Genomic DNA, 20,122 nt, shown 5'->3' on the forward strand with positions numbered 1-20,122 from the left:
GGTAATGTCTGCACCCCTGGGTGGTTGCAGCTCCCACCAGGCAGTAGCTGAACAGCTCCCTGGGATCTGGTACAATCCTTTTCTTCTATCTCTCCAGCCCTAGGGATAGTAGCTGAGTCTGCTATTGTTAATTTCAGTGTTGCTTCCTCATTCTCTTTTTGACTTTGTAAGCTTTTGTGTTGCTTGTGTCATCAAATCCCTGTATTGACTTTTCCATTTAAAATACTTAGAATAGTTTCTGTATCCTGGCAGAATTCTGACTGACACATGACTCCGATGTGTCTGTTTCCGTAATATAAATTATGTTAATCTGTAGTCATGAAGTATATTTATGTTTTAATACACTAGAAGATACACTAATGAGATTTGGGATCCACTATTATATTATTTTTTTAAATACAGATCTGCATCACTTAATGATGGGGATGCATTCTGAGAAATGGATCCTTAGCCTATTTCATCATTGCACAAATGTTAAATAATGTATTTGCACAAGCCTAGATGGTTTAGCTTACTATAAACCTAGGCTAGATGGTATAGCCTATTGCTCCTATGCTAAAAGAGAATGTTACTGTACTAAATACTGTTGGCAATTGTAACACAAAGACTACATTGTGTATCTAAACATATTTAAATAAAAAGGTACTCTAAAAATATGGTGTAAAAGATTAAAAATGGTACACCTGTATAGGGTACTTTCCATGAATGGAGTTTGCAGGACTAGAACTTGCTCTGGGTGAGTCAGTGAGTGAGTGGTGAGTGAATGTGAAGGCCCAGGATATTCCTGTACACTACTGTAGGATTTATAAACACTGTACACTTAGGCCACATTACATTTATAAACATATTTTTCTCTTTTTAATAATAAACTAAACTTTGCTCACTGTAACTTTTTACTTTATAAGTTTTTCAATTTAACTTTTTAACTCATAATAACATTTAGCTTAAAACATAAACATATTGTACAGTTGTACAAAAATGTTTTTTTCTTTATATCATTCTGTAAGCTTCTTTCTATATTTTTCCTTTTAAATTTTTTTAATTGAAAGCTAAGACACAGACACACATATTAGCTGAGGCCCACATAGGGTCAGGATCATCAATATCCCTGTCTTGCACCTTCACATTTTGCCCCACTGGAAGGTCTTCTGGGGCAATAACATGCATGGAGCTGTCATCCACTATGATGACAATGCTTTCTTCTAGAATACCTCCTGAAGGGCCTATCTAAGCCTGTTTTACAGTTAACTTCTTTATATAAGTAGAAGGAATATACTCTAAAATAATAATAAAAATGGAGTATGGTAAATATATAAACAGTAACACAGTTGTTTATAATCATTCTCAAGTACCATTTCCATATGCTAGACTTTTATAGGACTGTCAGCTCAGCAGGAGGTTTGTTTATGCCAGCATCACCACAAAGATATGAGTTATGTTTTGTGCTATGACAGCTACAATGTCACCAAGTGTTAGGAATATTTTAGCTTCAATATCATCTTATGAAACCACTGTTGTATGTGTGGTCCATCACTGACCAGAAAGCTGTTATGTGGCATGTGACTGTATAGTCCTTTAAAGAAAGAAAATTTTTTTTATTCTACAGTTAAGACAAAATTCAGTCCAGTATTTTCAAATCTGACCACCGTTTAAGCCTAAAATCTTACTCTCGTTAAAAAATAAAAATCAAGGATTTAAAACTGTGTAGAAAATATGTGTCCATTTGTGCACTTTCAAAGCATCTATATATCCATTCATGGTACATGGTGTATATCTGCTAGTCTTGATAAATTACTAGCTTTAAAAAGCAAAACATTTGCTTACAACTTAGCAGAAGGGCCAAGAAATTGACCTTTAATGCGGATAATTTGGTCCATAGAAACTAGTTGTAAGAACAAAAAGATGAAGAAATACATGTATAAGTCAAAATAGACATTAGGGAATTCTTACTGCCCCGTTGTTACCTAAAGTCATGCTAGTTACAGATTTCTGCAAGGAGTGGAGTCCTTCTGACTTCCAATATACCCATAGTTTTGCTTTTTTTAATGCTAGGATATGAGCTATGAAGAGCATAATAATTGTATACATACCCCGGGATGCAGTATTGTAGCAAGTGCAATTTTGTCTCATTGGTGACTCTGCAGCATAGTTTCACCACTCTACCTCCCTTCCAAAGGCTTTCTGTTGTACGGTTATATCACCCGCACTTGAATAAAGCTGGCGCTTATTCTCGTTTCATTATGTGGCCTGAAACGTGACTGTGGAAAATCATATTTGAATTAATTTCATTTTAACTTGTGATACCATTTCAAATAAGGTGATATACCCTAAGAGATAAATCTACCTGAACGACAATTTAAATCCCAATACATTTTTCAAATTTCAAGACTCAAAAAAAAAAAAGTAGCAGCCTGATATAAACATTAATCTCTTTGGAAAATATTATCCTATTTTTCTTTCCTTCCTCCCTCACTGTATGTCTCTCTCCATCCTTTCCTCTCACTCATTCTTTTCTCTCTCCTTTTCCTTTCTCTCTTTTCTCATTCCCTTCTTCCCTCTCTACTCTTCCTCCCTGCATAAGAAGGTAGTAGAAGGCATGTGAATAATCTGCCTTTTTCCTCCCAGAGTCTTATCTGGTGATTTTTCTGCACTCCAATGTTTGAGAATCATTATTTTAGAGTAAAATTAGTTTATTATCACCTATTTTCTTGAGGGCAACAACAAAGGCCAAAAGATGCCTGTTTTTAATTCTTTGATATTTAGGAAATTGTTTTCTCTGCTCTTAAAAATTTATCATTAATTTAACACTTTTATTTAGGCAAATTTAATAGCAAATTTCAGCTAGACAATTAAAAGTACATCTTACTACTTTGTAAAGTAAATGCTTAGGCCACACCTACTTGAATTCTGTGTCTCAAGAAAAGATCCCACTTATTGAGATTTATATTAAGTGTTGTTCACTGAATTACCAGTGACTTCATATATAGAAAATTTTGTGTTATTTTTTATTCTAATAACATGATATTTAGAAACACCAATTAGCCTCAGCAGACTATATTTAAGAGAGTAAATGTAAAAATAACAAGTATTATTGCTGGTATATCAGCAATATCTATGGCAATTTTTGAATACAGATTATGTGGTAGATATTACTTGAATCCTCATAATAAACCCATGGTAGATATTATTGTCTACATTTTCAGACGAGAAAGTAAAATGTATAAAATATGAATAACTCTTCTAATGTCCCAAATGTAGCAAGTAGTTTAGTTTAATTTTGAGTTTAGTACTACTTTTTCAATAACTTTTTCTTTCATCTTGTGAAACTTTCCATCAATGATTATAAACTACCCTGCTATGATTACTGACAGTTAGTCTACGTGAAATGCACGTTTCTGAATATGGTTGTAAATATGGAAATGATAACGCTTTTATATTATTATATATGCCAGTTTATTCACTCAGCAAATATTGACTCAGATCCTAATTTGTACCCAAGGAAGCCAGAAAATACCAAGTGTGAGCTTTGTGTTGGATGTTTTCTAATGAATTGGCAGACATTCTGAGTGTATGTTTGGTTAGCCTTGTGCACAAAGGCATGCATTTGTAAAGGAAGAACTAGTGCTGATGATCCAAGGCAGCAAGCATGATATGGTCATAGGCAGTGGTGCACTGTTAAATGCTCAACAATGAGGAGCATTACTGCTCCTCTTCAGGAGGAGAGGTGAGGAGGGAAGTTCTAATTTGTACTTTTACTTGTTTCCCTAGAGTGAATAACTCCTACTATAGCTTTTTTTTTTTTTTCAGTCAATAAGGTGATATAATCACAAGAAACTAGGAAAAGACACCAGTAGTATATAAGCCACTTCTGATGCACTACTGAATGGTAACTGACCTAGCTTTTAGGTTTATCATGTCTGAGAGGGACTTGAGAGAATTAAAGCCTTGCTGTGTTCAAGTATTATACTTTATAAATTGCAATACTGTTTTGATAATTTCATTAGTGCTCAGAAACTAAAAAAAAATATCAATTCATGAAGAATCTGTTTTTAAAAAGTGTCCATTATTCCACCAGGAAAAATCTCAGCCCTTGATTTCTTGGCTGTCATTACCTTCAACACTTAGGTCTGTGCCTAGATTTTTCTTTCTTTTCCCTTGTTACAATAAAATATAGCTGGGTTTGTGGTAGCAGTATAATCCATGCTAACAAATATTAATTCAGACAGGGTGTGATTAATATCATTTAAATGAACTTGTTTCTACCAGTTACAAATGTATTGCAAGTAGGAGATGGATAGTAATAATTGATATTAAATATATAATATGTTAAATTGTGCAAAATTGTAGAAACTACTCACAAATATATAACTTTAGTACAAGTGTAACTTCGATACAAACAAAAAAATCAAGAGTCCTTGTATTCGTTAAAAAAAAAAAAAAAAAAAAAAAAAAAACAGTAAAAAAATGTAAGCTGGAGTCTTCCATGCAGAACCCATATAGGAGCCTTTCATTCCTTTGATACCAAGATGACTCCTGCTCAAGCCTCCAGCATTTCAATTGAAGCTACTTCCTAAATGATGGTCTAGATTGCTATGCTTTCAGGTCTATGGAGAGTCCAACTCTAACCCAATTAGATAAAAATAGTCACTCTGCTTTCACAGGCTCCATGTGCTTGCAAAACAAAGTATACATTAGTCTCTTTAAGGTCCTTCAAGGGATTCCCAAGTTTGCCTGCCTTGCATTTCTCTCTTGAAAGGCTGTGGAATGAAAAAACAAAAAGAAACAAAAAAACAAACCAAAAAAAAGTGAATGTCAGGTATTAACCGGCTGCTATCAGGTAGACTTCTCTAACTTTGGCTTGCCAGGATGATAATATTTTTCCAAGAAATACCAAGTTGGAAAGTAACACCCAGGGGCATCCCGTGGAAAACAAAGTACACTGAGAGAGGGGAATGGTATACAATGCTAGTGATCACACTCTGGCACCCATGATAAGTGGACTCAAACTTTCTTTTCATTTTTTTTTCTTTTGGAAAAGTTAATTTTTATGCTGTCACAGGACAGTAGCTTGTAGTAGTAGACTGGCATTGCCTGTGCTAAAACTCATCCTCTTTTTCAGTGGAAACAAAAATAGGAAACTTCTGCTTGTTGACAAGCACTAGGACTCAATGTAAATTATTTCGCCCTTTTGATAGGATTTCTATGCTACTGTGTCCAAGGGCAGTGTTCTCAAAATGAACTTTCCTATGCTCTTTGTAAAAGTTTCCTTAATTGATGCTTGTTCATTGTTATTCAACAGAATCAGAAACTTACAATAAACTCTGATACACACACACACACAAACACACACACACACCCTGAAGGATGGCTATAATTTCTGGATCCACTACTTACTGTCTCTGTGATATTGAACAAGATATCCAAAAGCTTTCAGAGCCTCTGTTTTCTGATGTGCAAAATGGAATTAACAACACATATTATCCAATTCATCAAATTTTTAGTATTCAATGAGTTAAGGAAATTGAACACTTAGTAAATTTGCTGGCATAATGTCAGTGCTTAGTAAGGCTTACAACCTATTTAAAAATCATATAGAGAACTTGAAATAGATTTTAAAATGGTAAGATGAAATGATTAGCCTTTCTCTTCAATGATGGTCACATGCACTAAGACAGCTATACATGCACATATTCTGCTTATGGACTAGAGGGGAAAGAGAAGCTTGCTTTGTAATTTGTTTCTTCCACCTGCTAATCAGAATTATGTTCTTCATATAGGAACTCAATAAATATTTCTTGAAAGAACTTGTTCAAGTTAAAAATAACTTCTTAGTTCTTTTGTGGAAAAATAAGAATGTAGTAAAATTCCCCTTTGATTTAATTATCAGAATAATTTTTGCTTTATCAAGCTTTAGAGGGTTTAATAGAATGAGTTAATTTGGTGCAATAGAAAGATGAATTGGGAAATTTTGTGTAATCAGAGTCCAGTTTGCATGGTGCTAAAACTAATATTTCACCTAGAATTTCTTATAAATATGTCCAAATTTAATACAATGTAGGTAATTACATACATACTTTAATTCATTGTAATTAAATGATTAAAAAAGGTTAGTTCCTCTTTAAAGCTACAAACAGTCATGTAGCACAATAAATTAATTCTGAAAAGAAGATGTTCTTACAATGACTTCCAGATTTGATATAATCGCACACTCGGTTATTCATGCACAAGTGCTAATGCGTTTGGTGATTTTTCTGGATTTAATGACAATTGGTATCAAGAGATAATATGATATTGCCAATAAAATAAATCCTAAAATTTTCTAAACCAGCTGATGTGTTCTGAATAACATCAATGTTATATGCAAACACCAACAAACATAAGAATTAATACATCTGCTAGTTTTGTAGATCTCTATAATTCATTTAATTTAGAAATCATACTTTTCCTGCAAATAAAGCCTATAACATAAAACTAAATGACATCACATAGTTCTGCATTGTTTTTTTAAAAAAATCTTTGTATATTTTTAAATGTCAATTTCATCAAAGTTTAGTTTTAAAGCCAATCTCATTTGATTACCAATTCCTGTGATTTATCGCAGCAAATTAGTCATTAATATCTGTGGCAAGAAATGAATTATGCAGTTAAGTGGAAAATACAACATGACATTTTATCAAGGTTAGTTTTATTATATTTCATAATTTCAAAACAACATAAAAATGTGTCAAGTGTTCCAAAGCTTGTTTAACTTTAATGTACATTGGAACACTTGAGGGTTTATTTTAAATGCAGATTCTTATTCAGTTGGTAGGGATGAGCCTGAGATCTATACTTTAAGCATCCCAAAATGTTGCAAATGATGTGACTGCTGCTCACCTCTGGACCACACCTCAGGTAGCAAGGATCTAAGAGCCCAAGGCAAACAATTATAAGTTTAAAATGCTGTAGTTTTATGTTCCATAAACATAAGTATAGGATTGGTATTAACACACAAGAAAAAAATGCCCCATGACATGAAAGTCAAACAATGAGGTTTAAAGTACCTATCAACTTGATTTCATTATTTAATCATTCATTAAGTCATTGGTGAAAATATTGCTGATTTTATATTATGGGCCAGAAACTTCAATAATTTTTCCCCTCCTACTCTGATTATTGTGACACTTTAGGATAATGGAATAATGTTTAAGAATCAGAAATTCTTCTGGATATCAGATCTCAGAAATAAATTGTATTCCAGAAAGAAAGCACAAGAGTCATTCTAAAGGAAAATTGAGGCAGAAAGAAAGCACAAGAGTCATTCTAAAGGAAAATTCTTATAAAGATGTTGTAAGAGGATACAAGTCATTCCTTTAATATCATTGCCAGTTTCCTTCAGAATCCATCTCGTCTCAATCACACCATATTATGAATATTTAAAAAACGACTTTTGCCTTATTGAGTCTTCCATTGTCTCTCCATCATCCCCAAAAGAATAAAAGTCTCAATTTAGTAATTTGAATTCTATGTCAAGATTTCCAGCCTTTGTGAGAAATTACTTCTCATACATAATGTAGCATGTGTGCATGTGTGGGTATATGTGTGTGCATGTGTGTGATGGATGCTCCCCATCTATCTATGGGGAAAACTTAATTTGATAGAAAGGAAAAAAAAACTTATCTAAACTATCTAAACAAATAATGTTCATTTTCTTTATAATTATTTTGGTTGCAAATGGTAAAAACTGGGTTTAGATTGAAGAAGAAGATAGATCTCTAAAGAAGTTATTGGGAGTCTCAGGACCTGAGGAATGGAACAAGTGATTGGAATGCTAGCAGTAGAGAATGCTGAAAATAATCTGTGTATTTACTTTTTTTTCTTTCTGAACGCATGATTAGTTCTTTTTCTTACTGCATAGTGTTTTTACTGCTACCTAGTTGAGAGATTAAGGGATGGCCACAGGTTTCAGCTGCTAATTTGTATCTGATGTCTTTAAGAACACATCCAGGGGGAGACTAGAGTGACTTATTTTACTTTATAATTAGAAGGGAAAGGAGTTTGATTGCTTAAACAAGGATAAAGTTGCCCCTTTTGGAATCAGTTAACTATGGGTAGGGGATCTGTTCACCTTTATACACAGTGGTCTGATGTTATTGAAGAAGGAAATTAAATAATAACAATAGTAGTCTGTAATTACTGCATAATAAATTAAACTTTACTCTGTTGTGTTCAATCCGAATCCTAACCCTAAGCCCTGCTTAAAATTAACTCCCTGTAAAACCTAACTTATCTATTCACCCCACATTCTCAGCAAAGTTCCCAGGCATCTCAAGACTCCTATTTTTCTTGCTGACCAGCTGCCAGGTCTCAGGGCAAGAAAACACCCCAAAAATGCACAATGTGTTTCTCAAAGTGCTATTTTTCAAATGTACATACATCACAAAACATGTTACAAATTAACAGTTCTTTGTTCTGGCTTCTGTAAACCTGGTAGCTGCTACATCATCCTAAATGTATAAAAAGTACCCCATTTTCTTTGTCCTTTGCTCAGTTTTCAGATGCAAATCCACTGAGCCAGTGCATCTAAATAAAATCCTCCTGTTTCACCCATTGGTCTCTCCAGTATCCTGAATTCCTACAATATTATCATGTGAACAGGTTGGATCCACTCAGAAATAAAGAAATGGGCAAATCTCAAAACCCCATCCACCACTAGTGGTAAGCATTGTATGTTCATTGTACTTTTGACTCCTCAGTATCTATTTCCACCATCTCCCACTTGGTAGCAGCCGTAGAATTTGAGTGGGATTGACCTCAGTTCCAAGAGAAGTCTGATGTGCTTAATCCAATTACTACAATTCTATTTGCCTTGTGAATTGTTAGATCAAGAATGGCAGTGCTGAGAAAATTTGCAACAATAAGAGGAGATATTTGCTGGAGACATTTTAAAGTGATGCTACCTCTGCTGGGCATGGTGGCTCACACCTGTAATCACAGCACTTTGGGAGGCCAAGGCGGGTTGATCACTTGAGGTCAGGGGTTCAAGACCAACCTGGCTAACATAGTGAAACCTGGCCTCTACTAAAAATACAAAATTAGTCGGATGTGGTGGTGCATTCCTGTAATCCCAGCTACATGGAAGGCTGAGGCTGGAGAATTGCTTGAACCCAGGAAGTAAAGGTTGCAGTGAGCTGAGATTGCTCCATTACACTCCAGACTGGACAACAAGAGCCAAATTCTGCTTCAAAAAAAAAAAAAGAAAAAGAAAAAAGACAGACGGAGAGAGAGAGAGAGAGAGAGAGAGAGAGAGAGAGAGAGAGACAGAGAGAGAGAGAGATGCTACCTCACTCTTAAGGGGAAAAAATACATACATAGTCTAGTAGTCAAAGGGAACAGTTGGAACAATAAGACATCATTTCCCCTAAAATGTCCTAGCCAACGTTGAGTACAAAGCAATTCAGATTTTCTTTTATGAATCTGTTAGTTTAAAAATGACACATTGTATTTCACATCTTCTCAGAATATTGAAGCATCCCTTCATATCTTGGCAACAATTCAAAGCAATTAATGCATGGCACCTACAATAACGTTAGTTGGAAGTTGGAAGTTTATCTATGAGGCAAATCTTCTTATTCACATTTTTTCTGAGGTATAAATCAGTCTCCGAGTGTCTGTTCACTGGGTTTCCACACAGAGATAGACACATCTGACCAAAGAAGACAAACAGCGTAAGATCCCTCCCATGTTCTAATATGTTCCAACCAAATGAAAAAGTACAAATTTTAGCCCACGTGTGTGTTGTCTTAGAAAACATTCAGCAGTTTGATCAAATGTTCCCCTCTACGTTTCTTCAAATTGATAAATAGTTTTGGGCTTGAGAGAGCAAATTATGACTGTACTGTTGATAAATGTAAAGGAGGTTTGCATGTTCTTCATCCTTAGTCCAATACATATTGGTTATTCTCATGTATTTGAATGAATGTCAAAGGATGGCAAAGATTCTAGACAAGTTTCTGCTATCTCTGATAGTTTTAAAACTTTTTTTGCACTTTAATTTTGCTATTGAAAACCTGAATGGTTTTAATAGCTTATCTTATTTTCAAAAATTTAAATTTGTGAATAAAATGTGTAATATGTTCTAAGATTTTTAGCTTCTTACTGCAATACATGATCCCTAACAACCAGCTTTGATACAACACTGATATAAAACCTCCTTTATCATGGTGACTGATAATAGAAATATCCAATGTGTTTTATGTGTTTACTACATGCTAGAGTTAGCTTTTCACTCTACCTGCCTTGTCCTATTTCAATTCATCTAACGAAGTGAGTCTGAGGGGGAAAAAAGGCAAAAGGATTTCAGCCTAGTATTGATTAATTCTCTAACACCAAATATGCAGCTTTCATAATGTTCATATTTAGCATATCTGGAAAAGAACTTTTAGTTTTTAACTTTTATATTCTACAGGTTCCTCATTGCGATTTTAATTTGTATTTCCCTAATGAGTATTGATGTTGAGGATTTTTTAAATAAATTTATTGGGCTTTTGCATGCTTTCTTCAAGATATATAAAAGACATATTCAGGTCTCTTGCTAATTCTTTAACTGGATGAATTATGCGGATTTTTTTTGAGTTGTTTGAGGTCCTTACATGTTCTGGATATTTACCTCTTGTTAGATGTCATTTGCAAATACTTTTTTCCATTCTGTAGATAGTCTCTATTACTTTTTTCTTTGCTGTGCAGATGCTCTTTCATCCAATATAATCCCATTTGTCTATTTTTGCTTTTATTACTTGTGCTTTTGAGATCTTCCTCCAAAAATCTTTTCCCAGTCCAATTTCATGAAGTGTTACCTTGTGTTTTCGTTTAGTAGTTTCGTAGTGTTGGGCCTTACATTTAAGTCTTTAATCTGTTTACACATGATTTTGTGTATTTTGAGAGACAGAGGACTAGTTTCATCTTTCTGCATGTAAATAACCGGTTTTCCCAGCACAATATATTGAAAAGACTAGCCTTTTTCCAATGTATGTTCTTAGTTGGCTGTAAACTCATGGATTTATTTCTGGGTATTCTATTCTGTTCTGTTAGTCTGTATGTCTGCTTTTAAGTTAGTACCATGGTGTTTTTGTTACTATGGTTTTGTAGTATATTTAGAAGTCAGGTAGTGTGATGGCTTTAGCTTTGTAGTTTTACTCAAGATTGCTTTGGCTATCTGAGGGTTTCGTTTTGTTTTGATATGAATTTTAAGATTGTTCTATTTCTATGAAGAAAGTCATTAGTGTTTTGATAGGAATTACATTGAATCTGTAAATCACTCTGAGAGATATGAACATTTTAACAATATTAATTATTCCAATTCATAAGCATAGGATATTTTTGCATTTATTTGTGTCCTCTTCAATTCCCTTCATAAAGATTTTATAGTTTTCAGCATTGAAAATGTTTGCCTTCCTGGTAAAGTTTTTCCTAGGTATTTTATTTTAATTTTTATTTGTAGTTATTGTAATGGAATTGTTTTCTTGATTTCTTTTTCATATAGTTCACTACTGGCAAATAGTAATGCTAACGATTTTTGTGTGTTGATTTTGCATCCTACAACTTTACTAAATTTATTTACTAATTTTAACAGACTTTTGTGGAATATTTAGTGTTCTGTCTTTATAATATTATGCCATCTGCAAACAGGTATAATGTGACTTTCTTCTTTCCACTTTGGATGTTTTTTATTTCTTTCTCCTGCCTAATTGCCCTGGCTAGAACTACCAGTACAATGTTGAGTTAAAGTAACAAAAGTGGTCATTCTTGTCTTATTCCAGATCTTAGAGGAAAAGCTTTCAACTTTTCTCACTTCAGAATGATATTAGCTCTGGGTTTATCATATACAACATTTGTTGTGTAGAGGTATGTTACTTCTTTATCCACTTTGTTAAGGTTTTTTTTTTTTTTTTTCTTAGAAGGGATGTTGTATTAGTCTTTTCTCATGTTACTAATAAAGATATATCTGAGTGAGACTGAGTAATTTATAAAGGAAAGAGGTTGAATAGACTCACAGTTACACATGGCTGGGGAGGGCTCACAATCATGGTGGGAGGCAAAGGAGAAGCAAAGTCATGTCTTATATGGTGGCAGGCAGGAGAGCATGTACAAGAGAACCCCCATTTATAAAACCATCAGATCTTGTGAGTTTTACTCAATAATGTGAGAACAGCATGGGGGAAATTGGCCCCATGCTTTAATTATCTCCATCTGGTCCCCGCCTTGACATATGAGGATTATTACAAATCAAGGTGAAATTTGGGTGGGGACATAGCCAAACCATATCAGATATAGAATTTTATCAAACCTTTTCCATCATTTATTGAAATTATCATATATTTATTGATTTGCATATGTTGAACTATCTTTACATCCTGGGGAAATCTCCCACTTAATCATAGCGAATATTATTTCTAAGGTGTTGTAGAGTCTAGCTTGTTAGCAATTTGTTGAGGACTTTTGCATCTATGTTCCTCAGGGATATTGGCCTGTAAATTAATTTCTTTTTGTTGTTGTTGTTGTTGTTGTTGTGCCTTTACATGGTTTTGGTACCAGGTCAATGCTGTTCTCATATTCAGTGTCCTTTATCATAGAATAAGTTTAGAAGTATTCTCTCCTCTTCAGCTTTTTTTTTTTTCTGAAATAGTTTGAATAGAATTGGTAATAGTTCTTCTTTATAAGTTTATAGAACAGCAGTTAAGCCTCCAAGTCTTGTGCTTTTTTTCATGTGAACATTTTTATTACTGTGTTGACCCCCTTACTTGTTGGTCTGTTCAGATTTTCATTTTCTTCATAAGACAGTCTTGGTAAGTTGTATGTGTCCAGAAACTTATCTATTTTTTCTAGGTTTTTCCACTTGTTGGCATATTGTCGTTCATAGTAATGTCTTATAATCTTTTGTATTTCTGTAGTATTAGTTGTTATGTCTTCATTTTCATCTCTGATTATATTTATTTGAATTTTCTTTATTTTCTGTTAGTTTAGAAGCCTGCCTATTTGTTTATCTTTTCAGAAAACTGGCTCTTGGTTTCATCGATCTTTTGTATTACTGTATTTAGCCTATATTTTGTTTATTTCTGCTCTAATCATTATTTCTTTCCTTCTATTTACTTTGGGTTTCTATTGTTTTTGTTTTTCTAGTTCTTTGAGGTATAATGTTACATTGTTTACTGGGGCTTTTTCTACGTTTTCGATGTATGTGTTTATTGCTATAAGCTTTCTTCTTAGAATGGCTTTTCCCATGGGTTTGACATATGTGTTTTCCCTTCGATTTATCTCAGTAATTTTTTAAATTTCCTTTTTAATTTTGTTATTGACACATTGATTATTTATGAGCCTGTTGTTTAATTTCCAGGTGTTTGTACAGTTTCCAAAGTTTTTCCCCTTATTGACCTCTAGTTTTATTCCATTGTGGTCAGAAATGATATTTGTTATAATTTAAATTTTAAAAATGGCTAAGATGTATTTTGTGGTGTAATGTATAGCCTGTCCTGACAAACATTTCATGTGCTATTAAGAGAAATGTATATTCTGCAGCTATTGAGTGAGATATTCTATAAATGTCTGTTAGATCCATTTATTCCACTGTAAAGTTTACCTCCAATATTATTTGTTGATTTTCTGTCTGGATAATCTGTCCAATGCTGAAAGGGAAGTGTTGAAGTCTCCTACTGTTATTATATTACAGTCAATCTCTCCCTTTAGGTCTGTTTATATTTGCCTTTTATATTTATGTGCTTCAGTGTTCGCTAAATATATATTTATAATTGTTATTTTGCTGTATCAACTCCTTTATCATTAGATAATGAGATAATGTCCTTCTAGGTCCTTATATTTCATTTTTGACTTAAAGCCTATTTCATCTGATATAGGTGTAGTTACTCCTGTTCATTTTTGGCTTCCATTGGCATGGAATATCTTTTTTCATCTCTACTTTCAGTCTATCATGTCTTTATGTGTAAAATGGCTTCTTTTAGGCAGCATATAGTTGGGTCTTCTTGTTTATGCAGTCAGCCACTTTTTGTCTTTTATATGGAGAATTTCATCCATTTACATTCAAGGTTATTATCAATAGGTAAATAATTAATACTTCCATATTGTTACTTGCTTTCTGGTTGTTTTGTAACTCCTCTCTTCCTTTCTTCTGTCTTTTTTTGTGGTTATGTGATTTTTTTTTCTGGTAGTATGTTTTTCTTTCTTGTTTTTTATTTTTAGTGCATTTATAATAGGTTTTTGCTTTGTGTTTGCTATGAGGCACAAAACAACTTATTCTACATCTTATAGTATAGTAAGTTATTTTAAACTCTTGACAACTTAACTTTGATTGTAAATAAAAGGAAAACTAACTTAAAATATCTATATTTTAATTTCATCCAGTCCATTTTTTTTTTTGATGGCCCATCTGTGTTGGCCACTGTGGGGATGTCAGCTGCAGTGGGGAGGACACCAGGAGCTGCATGCTCCTTGCAGCAGGCTGTGACCAGGATCAGGTGATTCCAGAAAGAGCCCTGCACCCTACTGAGCACACTCTCCCAGATATAGCTGTAGCTGCCCAACCATTGCTCTGAACCCAGGCATCCACGTATTTCCTGGAAGCACCCTTACCCTGCATACTCAGAAGTGCCTGCTTCCACTCCCTGGCCTCTCCCTGCTCCCAGTACTCACTATGGTGCAGAGCAAAGATATCACCAATCCAATGCACTGTCATGACCCCACTGGGTGTACATACACTCAGGGTGGCACTGACACACCAGTGCCCCTGCTGCCTCGGCAACCTCTGAAATTTTGGGTGCCAATGAGCTGAAGGAGGAAAGCTGGGTGGCACTGAGGGCAGCTTGGTGAAAACCTACAGGGGGCCCTCAGTGCAGACAGCCTGGGGGTTGTGGACAGCATGTTTGATGGCGGCAGCAGGCAGACAGGTTCTTAGGCAGCAAGGGGAATGTGATGGTTAATATTGAGCACCAACTTGATTGGATTGAGGATGCAGGGTATTGTTATTGGTGTATCTCTGAGGATGTTGCCAAAAGAGATTAACATTTGAGTCAGTGGCCTGGGAGAGGCAATCCACCTTCAATCTGGTTGGGCACCATCTAACCAGCTGCCAGTGCATCTAGAATAAAAGCAGGGAGAGAGAACTGGAAGAGCTGGACTGGCTGAGTCTTCTAGCCTCCATCTTTCTCTCATGCTTCCTGCCCTTGAACATCAGACTCAAAGTCCTTCAGCTTTTGGACTCTTGGACTTACACCAGTGGTTTACAGGGATTCTCAGGCCTTCAGCCAAAGACTTCCCTACTTTTGAGAGAAGTCTATGGCTGAAGTCAGCTTTCCTATTTTTGAGGTTTGGAGAATTAGACTGACTTCCTTGCTCCTCAGCTTACAGACGGCCTATTGTGGAACTTCACATTGTGATCATGTGAGTCAATACTCCTTAATAAAATCCCTTTGATATATGCATCTATCCTGTTAGTCCTGTCTGTAGGACATGATTGATGTTTGTATGAAAGGAAGCTTGACCTTCCTGTCCCCAGATATTTGCATCTGATTAATACAGGGCAAGTCCCCAGGGAAACCCCACCTTTAAGCCAGGTATAGCTTGACACCTAGAAGCTGGGCTGCCAGTTCTGTGTGGAGTCAGCCATCTGGACTGAAAACTCCATTGATGCCTTTTGGCCAATCAGATGGTGCTTTTTCCAGACCTGCCCATGGCCACCCACAGACAGTCAGCATGTACTTCCTCTATTCCAAGCACATAAAAACTCCAGACTCTGTCAGACTCAAACACTCATCAGGACCACCTGCCTGTGGAAAGGAGCTACCCATAAAGCTCCTCCTTGCCTTGCTCACCTCCAATTATCCACATGACCTCATTTTTACTGGATGCAGGACAAGAACTCGGGACCTGCTGAACAGCAGAAGTAAAAGGAGCTGTAACATGTTCTGGCCAACTCACTGAGCTGCAGGCAGTGACACACTCCCAGACTGTGGGAGTAAAGAATGGTGACTCTTTTGGGGACCCAGGCCTTGGGATTCCCCAAGCCAAAGCTGCTGTAACAACTATAGCCCTCCTGCCCTCCGTTGGTGCTGGGCAGCTGTCTCACGTAACAGGAAGCAGCAGTGCGGTGGGTCTAGGCCAGCCCAGGAGCCATGGGCAGTGGGACTTAAAGGGCTATAACACAAACAGGCTGAAAACATGCCTCCTTCTCATCACACTGCTGATGAAGAGAAAGAGAGGAGAACTGTAACTCTTCCGGGCGCCCAGACCTGGGGGCTCCATGAACCAGGACTGTGCCATGCTGCAACACCTTCTTTGGGGCTCTGATGTTCCTGGTATCTCTGAGCTTTTAGATGCTACTGTGTTCCCCTAGTGTAAATGCTGGTGCCTGCAATGGAAGCTACTTGTGGTACATCTGGTCCAGATGCAGCCTCACACAGAGCCAGCACCTATGCTGGCACCTGGAGCTGCCCACCCCGCTACAGCAGCTGATATGCCTGGCTGTGCACGGTAGCTAGACCCCACACTTACTAACTCACATACCCCTTGCTGCTTTGTGCCTGGCTGTCCCTTAGCAGGTGTGAGATCAGGCTGCTGGCATTAGCCAAGTGCAACCCACTGGGCCAAGTGGGCAGAATGATTCCAGCAAGCATGAGCAAAACTAAAGGAGAGGCACCACCAGCTACAGAGGTTTCCAGTTGAACAAACAACACCCTAAGGATCCTGTGACATTTTGACTTTTTGATGCCTCAATTTACATCTTTTTACGCCTATATCTTTAGACATTGGTGAAGTTATTATTTTGGATACTTTTATATTTTAGTCTATATTCTAAAGATATTAATGGTTTACACACCAATTACAATATTTGAGTATTCTGATTTGCCTGTTATTTCTCTCAGAGAATTTTATTTAGTGATTTATTGTTGCATGTTAGTTTTCTTTTCTTTTATGTTAAAAAGATCATTTTAGTATTTTTTTGTCAGGCAAGTTTGTTGATAATGAATTCCCTCAGCTGTTTTAATCTAGGAATGTATCTCTCCTTCATGTTTGATAGTTTTTCTGAGTAGAGTAGTCTTGGTTGGCAGTGCTTTCTCTCACCCTCTTTACTGCTTTAAATATGTCATCCCATTCCCCTATCTGGAAAAGTTTCCACTGAGAAGTCTGCTGTGAGACATATCAGAGTTCTTTTATATGCAATTTCTTTCTTTTCTCTCACTGTTTTTAAAGTACTTCTTTGTCCTTAAGCTTTGAGAGTCTTCGTATTATATGCCTTTTAGCATTCTTATCTAGCTTGAATCTCCTTGGTAATTTTAACCTTCCTTTACACAGATATTTATATATTTCTCTAAGTGTGGAGAGGTTTCTGTTATTCTTTGAATAAGCTTTCTATCCCTTTTTCTTTCTCTACTCCCTCTTGAATTCAAATGACTATTAAGTTTGCATATTTAAAGTTTTCACATAGATCTCAGATGCATTATTTCTTTTCATTCTTCTTTCCTCCTTGTTGCATATTTTCAAAGAGCCTAATATCTCAAGCTATCTGTGATATCTATTTCAGATAGTTGAGCTCACTGATTCTCTCTTCTGCTTAATCAATTCTGCTGCTGATACTTGTGTCCATTACTTTTTTTTACTTCCAGGATTTTTGTTTGTTTGTTTTTTAATTGTTATCTAAATCTCTTTGTTAAATGTATCTAGTAAATTTTTAAATTATTATGCTCCCCTGTGTTATTCTGAAGTTTGTTGAACTTCTTTAAAACAGTTATTTTGAATTTTATATCTAACAAGCCACATATTTTTATTTCTTCATGGTTGGTCACTGACGACTTATCTGATCTGTTTGATAAGGTCATATTTCCCTGAACATTCTTAAGGCTTGTGGATTTATATCAATGCTTTTGGATGTATGTCAAGCTCCACAGTGGATGTTGTTTGTACCCATCCCTCTTCAGAGGGCCTTCCAGGACTCAAAGGGATTTATTGTTTAATTCTCTAAGCCCATGGTCACTGCAGTCATTTCAGCACTAGAGGATTATCTAAGTGCATATTTGCTGAAACTCTCTTAAGTCTACAAGGTTCCTATCCCTAAATTGGTAAAAACTAGACAAATATTTTTGAGTTCTCAGTCAAAGTTTCTTTCCCAGTTCTCTCTTCTTTTCAAATGAAGGAATCTTGCTCCATGCCGCATTGCCTGGAGTTGGGAGAGAAGTGACATGGACAGTCCTGTGGCTGCCAAAGCTGGCACCATGCTAGGTCATACCTGAAGCCCATGACCTCTAGACCAATGCAATACCAGGGATCACTCAAGGTCCACAGCCACTGCCTAACTGTCACTGATATTTATTCATGGCCAAGTCCACTTTAGTGATATGGTTTCAAAGCTAGCTTGTATTCGGTTCTGGTCTGCTAGGTCAACTGATTCTCTTCTGGCTTAGGATGAGTCTAGAATCTCCATCCAGAGCACCATTCTGAAATCAGAAGCCACCAGATTCTGCACGGTTTCACCGTGCCAAGGCTAGTACTGGGTTTTAAGGCAAAGTGCCCTGCACAATTTCTTTTCCCAAGAGGAAGGACTCTCTCTTCATACCGCCCTGCCTGGAAAGTATGGGGAAAAAGTGACATGGGCAATTCTGTGGTTGTAACCACTGATGTGATGCTGGGACCCACCAAAAGTCCATGCCTTCCCAGAACAGGGCAGCATTAGGCCTCACCCAAAAGCTGTGGTCATTATGCCCTCCCAAACATTTATATTTATTTAAGGTCTGAGGTCATTTTAGTCAGCCAGCAGTAAAGCCAGTGGGACTTGGGTTTTGTCCACCAGGGTTGCTGATTTTCTTCCAGCCTGGAGCAGGTTTAGGATTTTTGTTCATGGTCACCACCCTGGGATCAGGGACCCTGGTGTTCTGCCTGGCATATTTTGACGTAGTTTGCTTGTACTCAATTCCAGGGCAATGTCCCAGGGATACTTTCATCTTCTTCCCTCAAAAAGACAAATCCATGCTGTAGTGCCTGGAGTTGGCAGTCAGGTGAGCTGGTAATATAGGCAATGCAAGACTCTCCTTCCTACACCCTTCATTGTTATTATGTTCTTCCTAAGACTGTTTCTACACCCTTTTATTGTTATTATGCTAAAACTAGGAACTGTGATCTCTCACCTGGATTCTTTAGCTCTTGTGAAAGTGTTTTCTTGTGGGGATGTTTATTTGATTTGGTGCTTTTGCATGGAAACAATTGCCAGAGGGTTCTATTCTACCATCTTTCTCTTCCTTTTCAACAACTGTCTTTTTTGTGGTATATTTAGGCCATTTCTTTTATTCTTATTGAATTTCACTATTTAAAATGGGCTCCAAGCATAATGCTGTCTAATATTCCTAAATGCAAGAAGGATGAGATGTACACTATGAAGAAAATATGTGTGTTTAATGAGCTTTGTTCAAGCTTGAGTTAGCCTGCAAGCTCAGTGCTAATCAACAATATACATTAAATAGTGTCTCTAAACAGAAATACAGATAAAAGAGTTACCTATTGATTAGTTGATGAGAATGTTGCCACTGGAAATTCACAGTAACCTAACCTTGTATTTCCTGTAGAAACAATTGTTTAGTAGTTACTAATTGAATGTTCATGGTGACTTTGTAGAACATACATGAATACCGTGAATAATGAGAATCAACTGTAGCTGCACCCAGAAACAAGATAAAAATTCCCCATAAACCTAAATCAGAATAAACACAAAACAGAAATAGGACAAAACTTCCTGATCTGTAGGGTCTATGATTCAATCTTTGGTGTTAATGGGTAGAAGCTTTACACCACTAGGTTCATGCAGACTTAAAGTTCTCCATGTGAAACAGTCAGGCCAAACTCAGTGGATGAGATGAAGAAGAAACAAAATTCTAACACAAAAGAGCTGAGGAATATTCAGAACTAAAGAAAAGTAATGGCTCTTCAGATTGAAAGAGTGCTTCTACTATGAAGCAGAAAAAAATAAGAGAGCAATCCAAGCCTACTTTTATAATTGTGAAATTGCAGACTTCAAGGATAATAAGATCTTAAAAGCTACCAGAGAAGAAGACAGATTACCTTTCAAAAATGGCAAATGAGCTGAAAG

The sequence above is a fragment of the Saimiri boliviensis genome, chromosome 8 (genome assembly GCF_048565385.1).
Source record: "Saimiri boliviensis isolate mSaiBol1 chromosome 8, mSaiBol1.pri, whole genome shotgun sequence".
NCBI classification, from domain to species: Eukaryota; Metazoa; Chordata; class Mammalia; order Primates; family Cebidae; genus Saimiri; species Saimiri boliviensis.